Raw genomic sequence first — 22985 nt, 5'->3', positions numbered from 1 at the left:
CTGCGCTTCCAGGGTATGGTCAATTTCCTTGTCAAATTCATCCCGAATTTGGCCACACACCACGGCCCTACGCAACCTGGTGAAAATAATCAACCACCTTTGAGTGGAAGGCGGAGCACCAAACAGAGTGGCTGGAGCTGAAAGCCAAGCTCGCCACTGCACCCGTCCTTGCATTCTTTGACCCAGACTGAGAGACCAAGATATCCACAGATGCGAGTCAGGATGGCATTGGGGCGGTGTTGCTTCAAAGAGACGACACGTCATCCTGGGTACCAGTAGCATACGCGTCACGGGCAATGACACCCACTGAGACCAGATATGCGCAGATTGAGGAGGAGTGTTTAGGTCTTCTCACCGTCATCCTCAAATTTCATGATGATGTCTATGGCTTGCCAACATTTACTGTTGAGATGGATCATAGGCCTCTGGTCCACATCATCCAAAAGGACTTGAACGACATGATGCCTCGTTTGCAGAGAATTCTGCTCAAATTCCGGAGGTATGATTTCAATTTGGTGTCCCGCTCCGTCATCTCACCCAGTGAACCATTGGAGATCATCCAGCACATTGACTTGCAGGTACAACTGTGTGCACGCACTCTCCCGGCAACAGATGAGAAGATCGTTCTCATCCGAGAAGAGACAGCCAAAGACCCCCTGCTACAGCGAGTAATCCACAACCTCAGAAATGGCTGGCAGAAAGGGCAATGCCCTCAATTCTGCAACGTCATGGACGACTTGACGCTAATCAACGTCATCCTGCTCAAGCTGGACAGGATAGTCATCCCGCTACATCTCCAGAGCATGGTGCTGCGGCAGATTCATGAGGGGCACCTGGGCGTAGAAAAGTGCAGAGGCAGGGCCCAGCAAGGTGTCTACTGGCCCGGCATCAACCAGGACATCACGGACATGGCCCTGAACTGCGAAACCTGTCAGAGGTTCTAAACAGCGCAGAGCAAGGAGACGCTCCAACCACATCATCTAGAAACCTCTCCGTGGTCCAAGGTTGGCATTGACCTATTCCACACAAATGGTCGCGACTATATCTTAATCATCAATTACTTTTTGAACTATCCTGAGGTGCTGAAGCTGCCAGACCTCACCTCACGGACCGTCATCAAAGTGTGTAAAGAGACATTCTCACGGCATGACATCCCGAACACTGTCATGAGCGACAATGGCCCGTGCTTCCACAGTCGAGAATGGTCCACGTTTGCGAAGAGCTACAATTCAAGGCATGTCGCCTCCAGTCCGCACTATCCGTAGTCCAATGGCAAAGTCGAAAAAGGAGTGCACATCGTTAAGCAGCTCATCCGCAAAGCCTCGGACTCCGCTTCCGAGCTAAGGCTGAGACGCACATGCCACCGATCTGGACGTGCTATCCCGGGCAGACATGGTCAGGATCAAGATACCGGATGGTGGGTGATCTACTCCGGCTGTCGTTGTTCGACAGGTTGCGCCCAGATCCTCTGTCATACGTATGGCTGATGGCTCCATTGTGTAAAGGAATCAAAGGGCACTGCGAAAAGTTGCTAGCCCACAACCACTTTCCCCTCCATTTCCACATGTCGAATTGCCACCTCCAGACACCTCGAACCACGAGGCCACCAGTCGTGCCTCCCACCCGTCTGTCAATACACTGTCATCCCCTACACCACCTCTCCGGTGGTTGACGAGGATCAGACGCAAGCCTCAGAGACTGGACTTATGAGCATTTGTTTTGTTTGTTCTGTATTCCTCAGTCAGTCACATTAGACAGACTCATTCACATGTATATACATCTAAAAAAAAAGAAAAAAGGGGGGGGAGATGTCATGATATGCAAACATGCAACCAATGAACACTCAGAATAGGACACAACCAATGGGCAGTCAGGACACTCAGAGGTGGCATCACCACAAGGGGGCATGACATAAACACTATAAAAGGCACTCACACCCTGCCTCTTTCCACAGACAGACATCTGGAGAGTTAGACTGGGTTGATCAGCAGAATCACACCCCAGCACGTGGTTTAGAGCAAGCTGGTACAGTTAGACTGAGTTACTACAGTTAGATTAGCAGAGAGTCAAACTCATTTGAGAACTGTGTTAAAAGTTCAATAAACACGTTGAACACATTTCAGAGTCTGGAGCATCCTTTAGTTAAGACTGCATCAAGTAGCAGCCTGTGTTATCCGAAGCAGCATAACACAACATAAGAGTATTTATCAACCTTCAATCCTATTAATATTTTGACTTCTACCTCTTTATTAATACTAATTTATTTCAGTTCTTAATTTTCACAAGCCCCTTGGTTCTCTAGTGTTTCTGGGAGATTTTTTGTAACTTCATCTCTGAAAACAGACACAAAGTAATTGTTTAGTTTCTCCATAATTTCCTTATTTTCCATTATATAAATTCTCCTGTCTCTGCCTACAATGGACCCACATTTCTCTTTGCTAATCTTTCACACATCTAAAGAAGCTTTTCCACTTTATCTTTAAGTTTCAGACTCACTTGCATTCATATTCCCTTTTCGCTTTCTTTATTGGTTTTTTTGTCCCCCTTTGCTAGATTCTATGTTGTTCCCGATCCTCAGGCTTAAGTGTTTTTTCTTGGCAATCTTATAAACCATTTCCTTTGTTGTGATGCGGTGTACATTCAGATAGAGTGCCCTTATCTTTGTCTTTTTAACATTTGTCTACATTCTCATCTTTTTTGATGCTTGCCTTCACTTCATTTGCCTTCCAATTTTGCTTGCTGCTTTTCTACTTCCTGTTACCAATTTTGCTTTTCTCCAACCTGAGATTCCTTTCAGGTTCCTATCCCCTGGCCAATCTAGTTCACACCCTCCCAACAGTACTAGCAGATTCCCCTTTAAGAATGTTAGTCTCAGTCCTGCTAAAGTGCAACCTGTCCATCTTGTACAATGTGTTAAATCACTCAATCCTCCTATTCCTATGCTCATGGGCATGTAGCACTGGGCGGAAGCCTGAGATTATTGCCTCTTGCTGCTCAGGCCCTTATTCCTCCTGGCCCTGTGCTAACCTGCACTAGTTCCTCCTCATCTGGATGAGAGCAAGTAGAAAGGTGGGGTTTCTTGGAGTTTGCACCATATTGGCCTTGATGGATCTGTGAACTAATTGCAGTGATCCACACTACATTCACCTCCCTTCCTCCTTCCCTTCATCTCTGCCTCTGAAAGCAGCAGATGTAAACAGGCTTCCTGACACCATTTCTCGGGGAGCTTAACATACCCAAGAACCTAATTGCAGATATTCGTCCTGCCATCAGAAAACTGATTTTTGGTACCCGCCAAGCTTTCTGCTGTAAGCAGGACCGGAAGATTCCAGCCTTGGTCATTTGATGGCATCTTCAAACTCTTTGTTTGAAATTATTTGATGTGGCATCAAATCTTGAAGAAACCTTTTCTCAGCTAAAAACCAATGAGTTCTGTAGGTGTCAACAAAATTGAATAGTCTTTTATAACCCTACCCTTGAGTTAGTGAAGCCACAATAATCAGAAAGCAACGTGGTTCACGATTGCAAACCGAAAAATATACATTTCCAGAGCTGTTTAATCACCATTACATCATATAATAAGACTTGAACAGGAAGTCAGGAAACTTCCAAATCTACCCTAGATTAAAGAGCTAATACATTACATTCCAAATAAAGTAAAGTTAATTGAAATTTATTAAATAACTACTTTTTACTGAAAGACATTAAACGTTAAGAAGCAAAATCCATCTTTTAATAGTAAAATTACTCTTGAACCATTGACCTGTGGCCTCTGATCTCCAAACTTAATCAATTCAAGATGCAGATTGTTTTCTTAGTCTATTTGCTTCAAATCCATCACACTGCTCTCCTGTTATTGCACCAACAAAGTACCAAACTTCAACGAGTCAAAGACGGCTACTGTGACCTTGACATTTAACCTCTGATCCAAGAGCTGATCAACTCAAGATATGATTACACACTACCGCGGCAAGTATGTTCAGTAATAAATCATCAAATAATGTTTGGGTTACCTGGCTAATAATGTGCAAAAAGACAAAATCAGCCTTTTGAGACAAGCTGTTTTTATGTTTTGCTTTCAGTGCTTTTGTTTTTTTAAGGAAGGCATAGTGATCTTGGGATCCTGGGTTTTATTATCAATTTTGTTATTGGATACATAGCATTCTAATCATCTAGAACTCTTCATGGATGCTATGATGGCATCTTTAGCGGAAAAGGTATTGTTTCTACATTATAACATAATATTACAATTTAAATGTAATTCATTGGCTGGGACATGGTTTGGGACTTCCTGAGATTGTGAAAGGCATTGTATAAAATGAAAGTTAATTTTTTTCTTTATAATTTGACTTTATTTTAAAATCTAATTTGATTCTCCGAAGTGGCAAGTATCACTCACAGTCATAAAATCAGACCAGTAAGCTCTTCCAGCCCTCCTTTAACTTTGAAAATGGCCAGTGAAGAACAGTTCACTGAAGTTCAGTGAAGAACAGCTGCCAAGCGATAACTCTTCCTCTCTGCCTGTGTAGAAGAATCAGGTTGCTGCTTGGCCAAAATAATGCCTTGCAAATGAGTGGAGGGAACAGATATGAACCTACAGTGTTTATCAGAGAAAAATGCTGCTTCTGGAAACCTGCTGGTGTCCCAATCATGATCTAAAGCAGGGTTTTTCAAAAATCTTTTCCTGGGACCCACTTTTACCAGCCAGCCTTCAATTTCTTTTTAATGGGTTGTTCACCAGAGGTCCTGTCGTGGACTCTCCTGTGCAGCTCTCTCCAGCAGATTCAGTTGTGAGATCCTGGCCTGTGTGTCTCTCTGGCCCTCTCTTCCATATTGCATAACGATCCATCTTCAGTTCTTCACAGTCCTGTTGCTTGCTTGCTGGCAACTGTAAAATGGAGGAATCTCTCCTTGGCGATTTTGCACCCAAAGGACATACGTACAGGGCGTGTGACATCAGTGTACATGCCGGGTACATGGCCTGCTCTCTGCCACCGCTTCTGGCGGGAAGACTCCATCGTTCGTATTTAAAGGCTGGTTGTGGCTGGCATTCTCAAAGCCAGTTGCAGCCAGCATTCTTAAAAGCCGGTCGCGGCCATTGAATGTTTGTCCTGCAATTGGGAATGCCACTACCAATCACTGCAAGACCCTCCCAACGCCTGCCCAAGACCCACCCGCGGGTTGCAACCCGCGGTTTGAAAAACCCTGATCTAAACTACCCACAAAACAACCCATGACATTTAGTCCCATGAGCTTTGACAAAGAGTCATTGGACTAGAAACGTTAGCTCTTTTCTCTCCCTGCTGATGCTGCCAGACCTGCTGAAATTTTCCAGCATTTTCTCTTTTGTTTCCGATTCCAGCATCCACAGTAATTTGCTTTTATACATGACATTTAGTTTTTGTTTCATAGCAGACCAGAGTGTTATGTATGAGTAATTTAAAATAATTGTCGACTAAAAGTGGGATGTATAAAAAATAATTAATTTCATAATTGAGGATTTGTACAAATTTGAAAACTTATTCTTTTATATTATTACATTGTTTTATTACTTTTAAAGCCACATTAGCAGTGGCCCTGTGAAAATATTCCGTCTTTCATAAAGATTGACACTTTCCCAATAGCCTAAAAACAATTGACCCAGAGTCATTTAGAGGTTATTTTTCTAGTGTTTGTTTTGCTTTCAGTTTTTTTCCTGTTGCTGTTTAGGTTGATTGCAGCCTTTGGGTGAATGGTTCAGGCACTTCCATTTTCTGACAGTAAAGGAATCCTCATTTACTTGTATTTTTTGGAAGAAGAGCAAAAGCGGAGGAGGGATCCTGGGCAGGGTAGACTGCACCAGAGGCATTTGCACTTGCTTACTCCACAAGTGGATTAATGACAGGGGTTTAAACATTGTCATATTTCAGGGGAAATATTGAGGCTTTGATTTACAAATGACAGCCTGGTAGGTGTGTTGCATAATCTAAGACTCTCGGCTGACCTACAGCAAAAGCTCCATCGTAAGGACAACACTGGCAGTTAGCAACATAATTAAATAACAGTACAAAGATATAAAAAGCAAGATACCCAATTCACTCATGGAAGCAATTCCATCTCTTGTCCTTTGAACAAGTGACAGCAACAGCCTGGGAAACCTACTCACCACTCTCTGCCCTTATACGATCCATGACTCTGCAAAATTCTAGGCCTCTATTTTTAAGGAAAATGAAAAGGAGATACAAGTAAAGTTCATGAGAACGGTCTGGGAAATTAAAATGCCATCATTATGTCTTTAGGTTTGTTCTGAAGCTCAGTTCATGGAAGAATAATGGTATTTGGAGGAGTCTTTCAGAAAAAGTTCTCCTCCTACAACAACTGGATTTGAGAATACAACTTCAGAGTCTCTGCATTGGCTACCAAGGTAAGTTCACATGGTATGAAATACATATGGTATGTTTTTTTTTTGGATTATGTTATTTACAAAGCCTGCAAAATGGCATAGAAATTACTTCCCAACAATGCTTTTTTAACAGCATAATGTGAGGTAAAGGAGGCAGTGCTCTGCAACTATTCCCTGTTATATCTGATGTGTGGCTCATTACTTTGATGAAAACAGTGTGTGGAAAAGACAATCCCCAAATATGAATTTGGATACTATTTTTACATTTGATACATGATTGGCTAGAATGTCCAAGGAGTGGCCATCATGGTTGAATGACCACTCTGCTCCTTTTTACTCATCTTAGCCCGGAACTGCACATTTCTCACCTGATCTTCCAACATGGTGAGAAAAATGCAGAGCAGCGTATTCCCAAAGCCTTCAGTGCAGGACATGCAAGAGAAGCCACTAGCAGCCATAAATCAGGTAAGTTTAAAGGTCCCTGTGTTTAAATGCAGTTCGAGAAGCCAGGGAAAAGGTAAGTGCATCAGGTAGGATAGAATGGGCTTGGGGGTATGATGCGTCTGGGGAAGGATTAGTTACGGGAAAAGATGGGTTGGGGGGCTGGTTCGGGTGGTCAGTCGTGGGGGGGTTTCAGGTGGTCAGTCGGGGTGAACTATTCTGGTTGGAGAGTTAGAGCCATCTGAAGTCTCCAACTTAAATCAATGGCTCCAGCGCTGTGGGCTAAATGCCCATCAGAAGTTTGATCTTCCTGAGTAATTGCTATGTAGTATCAGCTTGGAGATTTGAGGGAGTCCCCATGAACCTCCTGGGTTCGATCCTTTTTGTGGGAATTTGTGGGCCACTTTTTCTGTCTAGTAGCGATAGATTAAATGGCATTGCTTCATTTTATTCACCTTTCGGCACCTCTGGATCTGTCTGGATTTTTAAAATAACATCTATTATTTAATGCTGTTCCTTCATCTATTTTTTATAACCACCCTTTTATACAACTTATACAATGTTGCACTTCACTAGGATATTCTGGCATTCTGTAAAGTTTTGACATTCCATTCCATTCGATACAGGTTGACATTTTGTTCCATTCGATACAGGTTGACATTCTGTATAGGTTGCCAAAGATGGTATTGGATTATTCGACTCACCCTCCTTCCATTTTGTGTATTGAGTGGGCCAGCTATGGTTCAGTGGTTAGCATGCTTGCTTTTGAATCATAAGGTTCTAAGTTTGCAAGGTTTGAGCACAAAAATCCAGGCTGATCCTCTAGCACAGTCTTGAGGGATTGCTGCAAAAACGGATGGACTGTCTTTCGAATGAGACGTCGGCACAGGCTTGGAGGGCAGAAGGGCCTGTTCCTGTGCTGTACTTTTCTTTGTTCTAAGCTAAGGCCCCATCTGCCTGAATGTAAAAGATTTCATAACACTATTTGGAAGAAGCACAGAGGGGTGATCCTCAGTGTCTTGGCCAATATTTACCCATCAATCATTATCGCATTGCGGTTTGTGGAGGTTTTCTGTGTGCATATTGATTGCTGCATTCTCCATGTTATGGCAGTGACTATACTTCAATGGCACTTTGAGACATCAGGTGGCTATGAAAGGCATTATATAAATGCAAGTCGTTTTTGTAACTAGCACTATTGTACACTCCTTTTATTTTTGTATATGTATTGCCCTATGTGGTTTTTGTGCTCTCTTTATTGGTGAAGACAGAGGAAAGATTCATCTGCCAAATTCAAAATAAATGCTGCAACTCTATAAAGCAGAGTTCTGCTAGAATTCTAGGCTTCACTTGCAAATCTCTGGGTGTCAGATTACTGGATAACTGAACTTTTCAAATACTGTGTATCGGATCTTTCATAGCAATCCCTCAGAAGGTGAACTGCATCAAATTAGTGGCATTAAAAATATCTTGCAACCATTAGCATATTTATTAACAGGACAGTGTCTAGATTAAGAACTAGACAAACCACAGAAATTATTAATGATTAATACACTGGAATTACAGCAATCACTTTGGTTGTAGTTCTCCAAGTAGATCTTGCATCATTTTCCTTAAAGGAAAAGGATTGCAATTGGCTAACAGAACATTGAACTCATTCCATGACCATTTTCACAGGATTTCTTAAGATGCCAAACCAATACTGACCCTTCAAATCAACACAGGATGCGCTGTCGTAACTTGATTTTATGTATATTTGGGGTGGGGAGGAGTTGTTTTGAAAGGACACCATTGGCCCTATCAGGTCATTCAGCAGAACATTCTGAACTCGGGAGACATTCTGTGCGGCATATAATGGAAGTCGCACGCTGGGTAGATCCTGCTCGAGGTTCTGGTTTTTGGAGTTTCATGCCTAGTTTCAGGGCAGTTTTTGAATAAGCTAGTGCAGGAAGGCATAAGGAAGGTGGGGCATGTATAAGACCCATACAAAAGCTGCTGGGAAAAAGGGGGCGAATGAAAGTTCGCCGTCAAGTGAATGGGTCGGCGAGACTGGGTCGCTGGGTGGGGCCGCACCCCTCACAGTGGAAATTATGACTGAGGTGATGGCCAGAGAATTTGAGAGGCAGTTTGCCAAGTACATGGAGGTGCTGCGAAAGGAGATGATGGCGGCGATGAAGGAGTGGGTGGAGGAGGCGATTGCCCCGGTGAAGGCAGCTGTATCGAAGACATCGGTCAAGGTATGGGAACAAGCAGTGAAGTTGAAGAAGGTGGAGGAAGCTCTGTCGGAGTTCACCTCGATGGGTGAGAAGCTGCGGAGGGTGGTGGAGGCCGACAAAGGAAACAGAGCGAAGGTGGAAGACCTGGAGAACAAGTCGAGTTGGCAGAATTTTTGAATTGTGGACTTTTCTGAGGGTGTGGAGGGCCCCAGACCGACTGAGTACTTCGCGAAGATGCTGGCGGAGTTGTTGCAGGAGGGGGAAAAACACTCCCAAAACGAGCTGGACAGGGCTCATTGGTCGCTCAGGCCCAAGCTGAAGGCAAATGAGTCGCCAAGGGCGGTCATAATTTGCTTTCACATGTTTCATGTCAACGAAAAGGTCCTGAGTTGGGCGAAGCAAAGGCGTGAGATGAAGTGGGAAGGAGTTGGTATGCGAATATACCAGGACTTGACGGTGGAGTTGGCAAGAAGGTGAGCGGCCTTTGGATGGGTGAAGGTGGCACTCTACAGTAATGGTGTGAGGTTTGGCATAGTTTACCCAGCGAAGCTGAAGGTGACCTACAACTCGAGAGACTTCTACTTCGAGATGGTGGAGATGGCGTAGGTGTTTGTGAAGGCCGAAGGACTGGGGTTGAAATGAGAGATGGACTGGGATTTGGTCTGGGACTGAGGGAAGGGGGGTCGTGCTCAGCCTTTATTTCTCGTTCCGGGTTTTTTATTTGCTTTGTATTTGTGGGGGGAACAGTTGGGTTTTCAGGCTGGTAGATGGGAAAGGGTAGTTTAACCTTGTTATGGGCTACAGTTGGGTAAAGAAACATTGGGCTTTAGGGTTATGGCGGTATTCTGGGGTGCTTTTCTTTGCAGTTTTTGTTTTCAGGGACTGGGTCATGAGGAAGGGGATTGGGGCGAGGGGAGGAACTGGGCTGAGGCTTCCCCACTTGCAAGCGAAGGTTGGCTAGTGAATGGATGTGGTGGGGGGAGGGGCTGCGGTCATTGGAACCTAGTCGAACAGGTTTCGATGGGTCTGGGAGGTGTGAAAGGTGAGGGGATTGGATCGGTACTGGGAGAGGTGTTTTCAAAAGGAAGTGGATGGGGTTTTCTTTATTATGCACTTTCGGGAGTTGGTTGACTGTTGAGGGGGAGGGGTGGTGTGGGTTAGGGGGGGGGAGCTGTTTCTTTTTTATATTGTTGGGATTCTTTTGTTTCTGTTTCTCTTCTGTATGGTGAAAATTATGAACATATGGCAATTAAAAATATATTTTTTTAAATGGACTTTCTGAACTCAGTTCAACAACATTTGCAACAGGCTGATAACATCCAGAGCATAGTGGCATAATTCGGCTGTGAATACTACATTGAATTGTCCTTTGATTCCATAATTCCTTAGCCACCAATATATAAACGGGGGATGAGAGCTTTTCACAGCACAGATGCACAGAAAAGGTTTACACTCAATTATTGTTTAGATGGTATCTGACCACAGGAGGATCATTATCAAAACAGCGGCTGTTATTTAGCAAGCTGTCATAAAGACTTCGGTATGTAGAAGGTCACAATGCCATACTATTTGATGAAGAAATGCTAATTGTAGAAGTCCTTGAGACTGTAAACTATCTTAAATTTTAGTATCTGTGACACCTCTTTAGAATGTCAACTTTGATTTACATAATCCAATGCTGATAATTGTGGACAAGCTGAACACTCATCTCGATAGTGGCATCATACAAGTGAATTTATAGAGCTACGAGCACAGTCTCAGCAACCTTGACACAGTGACCTGGATTTTTGCACAGTTGTGCAGAGCTTCCAAATTGGCTGGTAGGTTTCAGATCCCTAAGTCCTGTCACTATTTCCAAAGATCCCATTTTCACCATGGGGTGGGAGGTTTGGGGAGGGGGGGGGGGGGGAGGAGGAAATAGGAGGAGGCAGGTTGTGCGAATCACACAGGTGGGAAACCTGAAATCAGAAAGGCCATTTGAACTCAGTGCGGAGTTTAAACAGAGCTGTAGCAAGGACCTTAAGCTGCAGTGTAGGAATTATGAATTTTTAGAGTAGTCATAGAGGCTCAAGAGGGCCAGGTAAGGTCTGCAGAACTGTCAAGCTGTGAAGCTATGTAAAGCCACAGCTCTTTAAAAATTTTTTTAAAGCTGCCTGTGTCAGTAAGAAATAAAATCAAATCTAGTCTAGCAGTTACAATAGCTATTTGTTGACAATACCTTGAGGGCTATCATTATATATTTATCTTTTTATTGAGGGGCAATTTAGCGTGGCCAATCCACCTAACCTGCACATCTTTGGGTTGTGGGGGTGAAACACACGCAAACACGGGGCGAATGTGCAAACTCCACACGGACAGTGACCCAGAGCTGGGATCGAACCTCGGCGCCGTGAGGCTGCAGGGCTAACCCACTGCTCCACCGTTCTGCCCCCATTATATCATTATTAATAGTTGGTTGCTTTCCACCATCGAGCAGGAGGTCCTAAGGTCAAAGTTTAATTAACAGCACAAAAAGGTTATTCAAGGACTTCCGGTGGCGGCTATGAGGGAGTAAGTCGCGCATTTGGTGATTCTCGCTCCGGTCAGATTTTTAGACCTTTTCCCCCGACTTTTTCGAACTTTTGAGCACTGGAGGGGAAAACAACAGCACTGTAGATCTGGATCCATACAGGGTTGTATGGACTTAAGGAGTAGAAGGGAGCGAAAACAGGCAAAGAGGGGGCTGAACAAAGGTGGTGTGGAAATTCAAGTGGGAGGAAAGATGGCCGATGAACGGACCACGGAACGGACGGTCCAGACAGCACTGGACAACATGCTGAAGGTCATGAAGGAGAGCTTTGCAGCGCTGAAGCGGGATAATTTGGAACCGCTTCAGAAAGCGGTGGAGCGACTGGACCAAAGGCTGGGCGCCCAGGATAAGAACGTCCAGGCATTGGAGAAGACAGTGGAAGAGCAGGCGGATTTCCAAAAGGTAGCGGACGTGGAAATTAGAAAGTTGAAGGAGCAACAATCAAGGCTGATGGACAGGCTGGAGGACCTGGAAAACAGGTCTCGCCGGCAGAATCTGGGAATCATTGGGCTCCCAGAGGGAGCCGAGGGAGTGGATGCCACGGCATACGTGGCAGACATGCTACAGAAGCTGGTGGGGGATGATTTCTTCCCGCGTCCGTTGGAGCTGGACAGGGCACACAGAGTGCAGGCGAGGTAGCCGCGAGCGGGCCCCCCCCCCCCCCCCCCCCCCCCCCCCCCCCCCCCGCCCCCCCCCCCCCCCCCCCCCCCCCCCCCCGGGCGATGGTGGTCAAGTTCCATAGGTTCATGGACAAGGAGTGGGTCCTACAGTGGGCCAAGAACACGAAAAGCTTCTTATGGAACAGTGTCCTGCGCATCTATCAGGATCTGAGCCAGGAGGTGGTCAGAAGGAGGACAAATTAAAGAGATCCTGTATCAAAAGGTCAAGTTCGGGCTACTTTTTCCGGCGTGGCTTTGGGTCACATAACAGGAACAGCAACATTATTTTGACGACCCGGAGGAAGCGATGGACTTTGCTAAGGGGCATGGGCTGGTGCCGAACTGAGGACCCATGGACTCAAGTTAGAGTGTTTCAAGGGATGTTGAAATCCTCCAGCCTGTCCACCTTTGTTCAAGGCATTTGTTTGTGGATTGCCCTTCGTGTTAGCGATGTCGTTCTGCATGTTCTTTTACTTAAAATTTGGGGTGTTCTTGTGTTTGTTTTTGCCTGTTTGAAATTTTTAAAGTTAAAGCCAAAGTCATAGTTAAAGGTTAAGTTATTGGGTGCTGGGGGGCTGTACAGGTTCTTTTTGCTATTTTTCTGGTAATGTTGGGAGGGGGGTGGGTGGTAGCGCCCACCTCATTACACAGTTTGAATTGCACTATTGTGGGGGCGAGCTTTGTTCTTTGTTTGTTTTCTCTCTGTTTTGGTCGCAGAGCGATTGCTCGAACAGGGCTGTTCTGGGGAAGTGGTGTTGATGGGCGGGGGGACAATATGTGGGAGACATGGTGGCACCGGAGTTGTGAGTCACCAGGCTAGCTGCTTTGAGCTAGTCAACGGGAGCGAGGTGGGGTGTGTGTATACAGCCAGTATATGGCAGGGGTTAGGTTACAGGGGTTGTTGCTGGGGGGGGGGGGGGGGAATGATCTGCTGACAAGGAGGGAACTGAACCAGGTAACAGGGAAGAGGTTGGGGTGGGAGCTGCCAAGAGGCGGACCAGGTGAGGCGCAGCACATGGACAGGGGGTGGGCCCAAGAAGGGCGATGGCTGATCAGCGTAAGGGGGGGGGCTGGGTGCCCTCCAACCAGGCTGATCATCTGGAATGTCCGAGGGTTAAACGGGCCGGTCAAGAGGGCACGTGTGTTCGTGCACTTACAGGCTCTGAAGGCGGGTGTAATGTTGCTGCAGGAGGCACATTTGAAAGTGGCGGACAGATTAGATTACGGAAGGGCTGGGTTAGCCAGGTCTTCCATTCGGGGCTTGACGCTAAGACCAGACGCGATCATGATTAACAAACGGGTTCAATTTGAGGCGGACAGCACAGTTGCGGATGGGGGTGGTAGATTTCTCATGGTCCGGGGTAAGCTTGAGGGGGTGAGGGTGGTCTTAGTGAATGTTTACCCTCTAAGCTGGGATGATGTAGATTTCATCAAAAGGCTGTTGGGGAAAATCCCCGACTTGGATTTGCACAAGCTGATTATGGGTGGGGACTTTAATACAGTCCTTGATCCCGAGCTGGATCAGTCGTGCTCCAGAACGGGCAGGGTCCCGGCAATGGCAAGGGAGCTGAGGGGGTTCATGGAACAATTGGGGGGGGTAGACCCCTGGAGAATCAGTTGGCCGACGGGGAAGGAGTTCTCATTCTATTCACATGTTCACAAGGTTTATTCTCGTATTAACTTCTTTATTATGAGTATGGACCTTTTGGAGGGGGTGAGGGATACAGAATACTTGGCGATCACTATTTCGGACCATGTTCCACATTGGGTTGACCTGCAGGTCTGCAAAGAAAGTTACCAGTGCCCACAATGGAGGTTAGAGGTGGGATTGTTGGCAGATGAGGGTGTGTGTTATAGAGTGGGGAAATGCATGCAGAACTATCTGCAGGTCAACGATACAGGGGAAATCTCAGCAGAGGTGCTCTGGGAAGCGCTGAAGGTGGTGGTGAGAGGGGAACTGATCTCAATCCGAGCCCATAGGGACAGAACGGACAGGGCGGAGAGGGACAGACTGGTACAGGAGATGATACGGACCGACAGGGAATATGCGGAGTCCCCGAGGGCAGAGCTACTTAGGGAATGACGGAGACTGCAGGCGGAGCTGGGGGCGCTATCTATTGGGAAGGCCGTAGAGCAGCTCAGAAAGGCAAGGGGTGCGGTGTATGAGTATGGGGAGAAAGCCAGCAGAATGTTTACACAGCAACTTAGGAATAGGGAGGCGGCAAGAGTAGGGACGGAAGAGGACGGGGCAGGAAACCGGGTTGGAGAACCGGCAAGATTGAACAGGGTATTCAGGGACTTTTACAGCAAGCTGTATACCTCATAACCCCCCCATGGGGCCGGAGGGGATGAGGCGTTTCTTAGATGGGCTGACCTTCCCAAAGGTGGGCAGGTGGATGGTAGAGGGACTGGGGGCCCCGATTAGGGCTGAAGAAGTAATGGGGGGCCTGAAGGCCATGCAGTCGGGTAAAGCCCCGGGGCCGGACGGGTATCCAGTGGAATTCTACAAAAAGATCTCGGGGATAGTGGGGCCGGTGCTGGTTAGGGCGTTTAACGAGGCGAGGGACAATGGGACTGGCGTTACCCCCGACCATGTCGCAAGCCACCATCTCGTTGATATTAAAACGGGATAAAGATCCGGAAGCCTGTGGGTCCTATAGGCCGACCTCCTTGATTAATGTTGACGCTAAACTACCGGCCAAGATCCTGGCGTCCAGAATCGAAGACTGTGTACCGGACGTGATTGTGGAGGACCAAACGGGGTTTGTAAAGAGCAGGCAGCTGGTAGCCAACCTAAGAAGGCTACTCAATGTGATTATGATGCCCCCGGAGGGCAGAGACGTGGAGGTAGTGGTGGCAATGGATGCCGAAAAGGCTTTTGACCGGGTGGAGTGGGACTATTTATGGGTGGTGGTGGGACGGTTTGGGTTTGGGGAAGGCTTTGCGGACTGGGTTAGACTGCTATATCAGGCCCCGGAGGATAGTGTAAGAACGAACAGGACGACATCGGAGTATTTTTGACTATACCTGTTAAGTAATGGGTTAAGAGACATTGCAATTAGTTGTCTCATTTGTGTTAAGTATCCATTAATTGACACTGATATGTAAAGGGGCTTCAGGTGGCCTCTGTCAGGTGATGTATAGTGAGAGTTTTGTGCAAAGGCTGTTGGAAGGAAATAAATGTGTGTTTGTGAAAAAGGAACAGAACTTTAGACTCTTCAAATCACAGCAACTAAAGCGTCTAACAATTGGTAGCAGAGGATGGTTGCTGTGTAAATGTGAAGGGTTGAAAGATACAACTTTCCAGATCAAACCAAGGAGTGAGTGAGAAAAAAAAAAAGGGATATATGGCTGAACCGAGGATAAAGATGGCTGGATATGATTATCCTCCCTTATTTTCTGAAAGGGAATCGTACGACCAATGGAGAAGTGCAGTAATTATGTGGACTAAGGTAACTGCTTTGGGAAAGAGAAAACAAGGTATGGCATTGGCTCTTTCTCTACCTTATGACAGTAAAATCTGAAATAAAGTGCTTTCTGAGCTAGAATTGGAAGAGTTAGACTCAGAAGAAGGTCTGGAGACTTTATTACATTATATGGATAAGATTTACAAGAAAGATGACTTGTTAAGTGGGTCTGAAGCATGGTCGGAATTTGATAAGTTCCGGAAAATGGAGGATATCTCCATGGAAGACTATATAATGGAATTTGGCAGACTATATAAAAGGCTGCAGAAACACAACCTGGAATTTCCACAGTCTGTGTTGGCCTTTAAATTACTTGACTGTGCTCGAGTGAGCAACATGGATAGGCTCCCGGTTTTGACAGGAGTTCAGTTTACTGATAAGGATACCTTATTCAAACAGATGATAAAAGCTTTACAAAAGTTTCTGGGGAAACATTCGATTCCGATGGCTCTGATGACCCAAATAGGTCAGCCTGCAATAAGGCAGAATATGGAAGATACACGACGAACAGGATGGCAAAATCGTATGGCTACGAACAGGGCTCAAGACTATAGAAGGAGACCGTGACAAGGAAATTATGAAGACAGAAACCCAGTTAGAACCTACAATACGAAGATGAACCCAGAAATGCACGGGGCATGATAAATCGATGTTTTCGATGTGACTCTCAATACCATTATGCTTTCAACTGTCCAACTCGTTATGATAGAGTGTTTGAAGCGACACATGACACAGAAGAGTCAGAAGAGGAAAAAGATAGTGACCAGAAAGAAGGAAATGTCCTATTGACAAGCAGTTTTACACCGGTAATGAGGTTGTTGGTTGCAGTGTGTGCTGTATTGGACAGTGGCTGCACATCTACTGTGTGTGAAATTGACTGGTTAAAATGTTACCTGGACTCTTTGAATGCTGAAAATCGTAACAAGGTTAAGGAATTTGAAAGTTCCACAAGTTTCAGGTTTGGGGATGATAATACTCTGAAGTCGCTGAAAAGAGTGGTGATCCCTTGCAATATTGCCGGAGTTGAATCATTTAATTAGCACGGATGTTGTATCAAGTGAGATACCTTTGCTTCTGAGCAGACCGTCGATGAAGAAAGCACACATGAAACTGGATATGGAACAGGATAAGGCAACAGTTTTTGGAAAGATGATGGACTTACAATTTACACAGTCGGGACACTATTGTATTCTATTACTGACAAATAATATTTCAAGTAGAGTGGTTAAGGATGTGTTAATGGCAGTTGAAAATGGGACTTTAGCTGATAAAGAGGTTGTGGTATTAAAACTGCATAGGCAATTTGCACATCCGTCTCCTCGGAGGCTGAAAAATGTATTAAAGGATGCAGGGGTAAGGGATGACGACTATACTAAACTGATAGAACAGGTTAGTGACCGCTGTGAAGTTTGTAGGAAGTACAGAAGGACACCAGCACGACCGATAGTAACCCTACCTTTGCCAGGGATTTTAACAACATTGTGGCCATGGACCTTAAGATCTGGGATAAAGCAAATAATATATTTATTTTACATTTTGTAGATTTAGCAACCAGATTTAGTCAATCAACGATTGTACGAAGTAAAGAAAAGAGAGTAATTCTGGATCAAATTGTGGACAAATGGGTCCACCGGCAAAATTCCTTACGGACAGTGGGGGAGAATTTGCTAATGATGAGTTTAGGGATATGTGTGAAAACATGAATATCAGAGTTATGGATACGGCTGCAGAAAGCCCATTTAGTAATGGTGTCTGTGAAAGAAATCATGCTGTCATCGATGACATGCTTCGGAAAATTTTGGCAGATCGACCAAATTGCAGGCTAAATTCAGCTTTAGCATGGGCAGTACATGCAAAGAATTCATTGCAGATGGTTGGGGGCGAGAGTCCTTATCAATTAGTGTTTGGTAGAAATCCTAAAATTCCATCCATTTTGGATGACCAGCCTCCAGCTTGTGAGGGGACTACAATTAGCTCTGGTTTTGCTGAACATTTAAATGCATTACATGCAGTAGAAACGCTTTTTTGGAAGCAGAAGTCTCTGAAAGAATTCGCAGAGCTTTAAGACATAACGCACGGCCATCAGATGCTGTTTTTCAGCAAGGAGGCATGGTATACTATAAGAGAGACAATTCTAATTAATGGAAAGGCCCAGGGAAGATCATAGGCATAGATGGCAAAACAATTATTTTGCAACATGGTAATCAAACTGTTAGGCTACATTCATCAAGGATAATGGGTACAGATTACAAATTTTCAAACTTAGACAGAGCAGGCAGACATGACGAGGAACCAGAGACATCTGGTATGCATGTGTTACAAAACTATGAGGACCAATTAACTGATATAGACAGGGTTTCTGTGGAGGAACACAACACTTCTGATGAATTAGAACAGGCCATTTTCCCAAAAGGGCAACTGCCAAAAGTTGGTACAAAAGGGACACACTTGCTTGAAGGGTCTAGTCAATGGAAGGATGCAACTGTTATTAGTAGAGCAGGGAAGGCCACTGGAAAGTATAAACATTAGTTGAATGTAAAGCATTCAGGCGAAGGAGTCAAGACAATGGATTGGGAAAACGAAGTTCAAAAATGGAGGGCACAGAAACGCAGTGCCAGTTCAGATAGTACATCGGATAGTGAACAGGTCCGCAGGAAAAGGTCGAGAACTATTGAAAGGACATCCCACAGCAGAAGGGAAAGATCAAGCAGTAGCAGTACAGAACGAGATACCAGGCGGGAGAGGGGACGTAGTTTATCAAGGTCTCGGAACATGAGTAAAACTACGAATACTAATAGGAGTAGAAGCCCACATGCACGTGAGATTTTGGTGGCTTCAAATAAATTAGATGAAAAAGTTATTAAAGAAGCTAAGCAGCAAGAATTGCATAGTTGGAGTGAATTTGGGGTATACACGGAAGTATCGGATAGGGGACAAAGAGCTCTATCCCACAGATGGATTTGCACGGAAAAGGTTCTTCCGGATGGAACTTGTAAGGCAAAGGTCATGCTTGTGGCATGGGGATTTGAAGAAAACTTAGAAGATCAGGATTTAAGGGTAGATTCACCTACAGCAGGAAAGGTTATTTTAAAGATCTTCTTGGCTCTATTAGTCACAAAGGCATGGGAATGCAAATCTATAGATATAAAAGCTGCCTTTTTGCAGGGGCATCCGCTCCAGAGAGACATTTTTCTCCGTCCTCCTAAAGAAGCAGCCAACACAGAAGGGGTTCTCTGGAAGTTGAACAAATGTGTATATGGATTAAATGATGCATCTAGAGTCTGGTATTTTTCGGTCAGGTCAGTTTTGTTAAAGTTAGGCTGTTGCCAGTTGAAAGCAGATCCTGCAATGTTTTGCTGGCACTATAAAGGAAATCTTTCTGGAATTTTTATGATGCATGTCGATGATTTTATGTGGGGTAGGACTAGTGATTTTGAAGCTATTGTAATCTCTGGTTTGAGGAAAGAATTCAGGGTTGGAAGTCAGGCTTCCAGTGCATTTAAATATATTGGACAGGAAATTGGACAGACTAAGTTAGGGGCAACTTTACGTCAGCAATCTTATTTGGAAAGCAGCAGCCCAATAGCAATTAGTCGTGGTCGAGTTTCACAAAAATACGCAATGGTTTCAAAGATAGAAAAAGAGCAACTGCAAAGTTTAATTGGGCAACTGAACTGGTTAGGTAGATAGACTAGACCGGACGTGAGTTTTGATGTCTTAGAGTTGAGTACAAAAATGAATGATCCTAAAGTGGAAGACATAATAAGAGCAAATAAAGTGTTGGCCAAACTAAAAATGCAGGAGTGTGTTTTGAAGTTCCCGGTGTTAGATGACCGTAGGCACTTGAAACTCATAGTTTATAGTGATGCATCCTACGCAAATTTATGTGATAGGGTTTCAAGCACAGGAGGTTTTATCATTTTCCTTTTGGGGAACAATGGTAAATGTTGCCCGCTTGTGTGGGAAACAAAGAAAATAAGAGTGGTAAAAAGCACTTTGGCTGCTGAGACGTTAAGCCTTGTAGAGGCGGTGGATATGGCCTTTTATAGAAGTATGATATTGACAGAAATTTTGGGATTAGGGGATTTGGGTAATATACCTATTGACTGTCACATTGACAATAAATCCCTGTGGGAAAATGTGCACTCTACAAAAAGTGTCATTGAAAAGAGGTTACGGATGGACATCGCAAGTTTGAAGCAGATGTTGGACAGAGGGGAAATAACAAAAATTAAATGGGTCGACAGGAGCATCAACTGTCAGACTGTTTTACAAAAGGAGGGGTGAGTTCACAGAAACTTTTGGATATTGTTAATGAAGGGTGTTTGTTTCTGTGACTTTTTTTTTTCTTTCTCGTTCAAACAAAAAAAAGAGGGGGGGGGGAAATCATGTGTGTTTTTGAGTTTCTTGAAATTTTGTTTTCACCTAATGTTTTTTTCTCCAAGGAAGGGGAGACTGTTAAGTAATGGGTCAAGAGACATTGCACTTAGTTGTCTCATTCATGTTAAGTATCCATTAATTGATACTGATATGTAAAGGGGCTTCAGGTGGCCTCTGTTAGGTGATGTATAGCGAGAGTTTTGTGCAAAGGCTGTTGGAAGGAAATAAATGTGTGTTTGTGAAAAAGGAACAGAACTTTAGACTCTTCATATCACAGCAACTAAAACGTCTAACAATACCATGGGACAAGACAGGGGTGCCCCCTCTCTCCTTTGCTGTTTGCGTTGGCCATAGAACTGCTGGCAATTGCTCTGAGAGCGCCAAGGGGATGGAAGGGAATGGTCGGGGGAGGAGGGGGAGGGGGAGGGGGGGGAGGAGGAGGGAGGAGGGGGGGGAGGGGGGGAGGGGGAGGGGGAGGGGGAGGGGAAGACAGAACACAAGGTCTCGCTGTACGCGGATGACCTGCTTTTGTACGTGTCAGATCCAGTGGCAGGGATGGACGGGATTATGGGAATCCGAGGGGAATTTGGCCGGTTTTCGGGGTACAAGTTGAACATGGCAAAGAGCGAGATGTTTGTGGTGCAGGCGAGGGGGTCAGGTGAATAGGCTGAGGGAGCTACCGTTTAGGCTGGTTGGGGAAAATTTTAGGTATTTAGGGATACTTGGTGCGGGACTGGGGCAGGATGCATAAGTTGAACTTGTCTAGGCTGGTGGGGCAAATGAGGAGTGAGTTTCGGAGATGGGATGCGCTGCGCTCCCGCTGTCACTAGCGGGGAGAGTACAGATGGTGAAGATGACGATCCTCCCGAGATTCCGGTTTATTTTTCAGTGTCTCCCTATTTTCATTCCGCGGTCTTTCTTTAAAAGGATCAATAAAATCATCCTGGGGATTTGTTTGGGCGGGGAGGTCCCCGCGGGTAAAGAGGGGGATGCTGGAACGGAACCGTAGCGAGGGGGGACTGGCGTTGCCGAACCTCAGCACTACTACTGGGCGGCTAACATAGCCATGATAAGGAAATGGATGGCTGGTACGGGGTCAGTTTGGGAGCGGGTGGAGGCTGCTTCGTGCAGGGGCACCAGCTTGGCAGCCCTGGTCACGGCTCCTCTGCCGCTCCCGCCGGCCAGGTACCCCTCCAGCCCTATAGTGGTGGCAGCTCTGCTGATTTGGGGCCAATGGAGGAAGCATGCGGGGAAAGCGGGAACGTTGGTCTGGTCCCCAATGTGACAACCACCGATTTGTCCCGGGGAAGATGGACAGCGGGTTTCGAGCGTGGAGGAGGATGGGGGTGGGAAGCATGGGCAACTTGTTCATGGAAGGGAGCTTCACGAGCATGAGGGCGCTGGAGGAGAAGTTCAGGCTGGCAAGGGGAAATGACTTTCGGTACTTGCAGGTCTCGTACGTTGCCAGGTCCCATCCTTTCCACGCCTTCCACCAAGGGGTATCCAGGACAGGGTAGTTTCCAGGAGAGAGGTAGGAGAGGGGAGAGTCTCGGATATTTATAAAGGAGCTTATGGAAGAGGAGGACACTGGGACTGAGGAACTCAAACTCAAGTGGGAGGAGGAGCTAGTGGGGAGTTGGAGGGAGGGGTATGGGCAGACGCTCTGAGGAGGGTAAATGCAACCGCAACATGTGCCAGGCTCGGCCTGATTCAGTTCAAGGTAGTTCACCGGGCCCATATGACGGTGGCCCGGATGAGTAAATTCTTTGGGCTGGAGGACAAGTGTGCTAGATGTGCGGGAGGACCAGCGAACCATGTCAGCACGGTAGCATTGTGGATAGCACAATAGCGTCACAGCTCCAGGGTCCCAGGTTCGATTCCGGCTTGGGTCACTGTCTGTGCGGAGTCTGCACATCCTCCCTGTGTGCACTTGGGTTTCCTCCGGGTCCTCCGGTTTCCTTCCACAGTCCAAAGATGTGCAGGTTAGGTGGATTGGCCATGATAAATTGCCCTCAGTGTCCAAAATTGCCCTTAGTGTTGGGTGGGGTTACTGGGTTATGGAGATAGGGTGGAGCTGTTGACCTTGGGTAGGATGCTCTTTCCAAGAGCCGGTGCAGACTCGATGGGCCGAATGGCCTCCTTCTGCATTGTAAATTCTATGATAATCTATGATGTCCACATGTTCTGGGCGTGCCCAAAACTCAGGGGGTACTGGCAGGGATTTGCGGACGTCATGTCCCGGGTACTGAAAACAAGGGTGGCGATGAGTAGAGAGGTGGCGATTTTTGGGGTGTCGGAGGACCCGGGAGTCAAGGAGGGGACAGAGGCCGACGTTGTGGCCTTTGCTTCCCTCGTAGCCCGGCGACAAATACTGTTGGCCTGGTGGGACTCAAAGCCCCCAAAGACCGAAGTATGGCTGTCGGACATGGCAAGTTTTCTCGGCTTGGAAAAAATCAAGTTCGCCTTACGAGGATCACTATCGGGTTTCGCCCAGAGGTGGCAACCATTCATCGACTTCTTCGCGGGGAACTAATCGTCAGCAGGGGGGGAGGGAGGGTAGAATAGTGTAGAGTAGGGGGGGGAAGAATAGGTGGGTCTATTTGCAAGAGAGGAACTGTTATTTGCACTGTGTTTTTGTAATTGATATTTGCACACTAATGTATATTGTTACTGTTTACAATGCCAAAAGTACCTCAATAAAATTGTTTGTTTAAAAAAAAGGCTATTTAAGGATTAGCTGTCGTTGATGTGGGGACAAAGTTTGTTAGCTTTTTTAAAAAAACGGTATTTTATTACAAACATGTATCAAAACAGGTTACAGCGAACAAACACCCCGGGAAACATGCTTCCCTACAATAAACAATACAGTCT

The 22985-nt window shown here is 45.8% G+C and overlaps 1 protein-coding gene and 1 long non-coding RNA gene across 4 annotated transcripts in view; one reads left to right on the top strand and one right to left on the bottom strand.

The window, feature by feature from the left end:
• The window catches only part of LOC140396245 (ELKS/Rab6-interacting/CAST family member 1-like), a 1343051-nt gene that overhangs the window by 541436 nt on the left and 778630 nt on the right, over positions 1-22985 (bottom strand). The gene's annotated exons all lie outside the window — the stretch shown is intronic.
• The window catches only part of LOC140395917 (uncharacterized), a 102771-nt gene continuing 86099 nt past the window's right edge, over positions 6314-22985 (top strand). For both annotated transcript variants that reach the window (XR_011936393.1, XR_011936392.1), the window contains exon 1: positions 6314-6403. This is a non-coding gene — a long non-coding RNA (uncharacterized lncRNA). The remainder of the gene's footprint in view (positions 6404-22985) is intronic.

Source organism: Scyliorhinus torazame, chromosome 19, assembly GCF_047496885.1.
Source record: "Scyliorhinus torazame isolate Kashiwa2021f chromosome 19, sScyTor2.1, whole genome shotgun sequence".
NCBI lineage: Eukaryota > Metazoa > Chordata > Chondrichthyes > Carcharhiniformes > Scyliorhinidae > Scyliorhinus > Scyliorhinus torazame.
The sequence above is the reverse complement of the archived record's forward strand: the minus strand, read 5'-3'. Positions and strand labels throughout refer to the sequence as shown.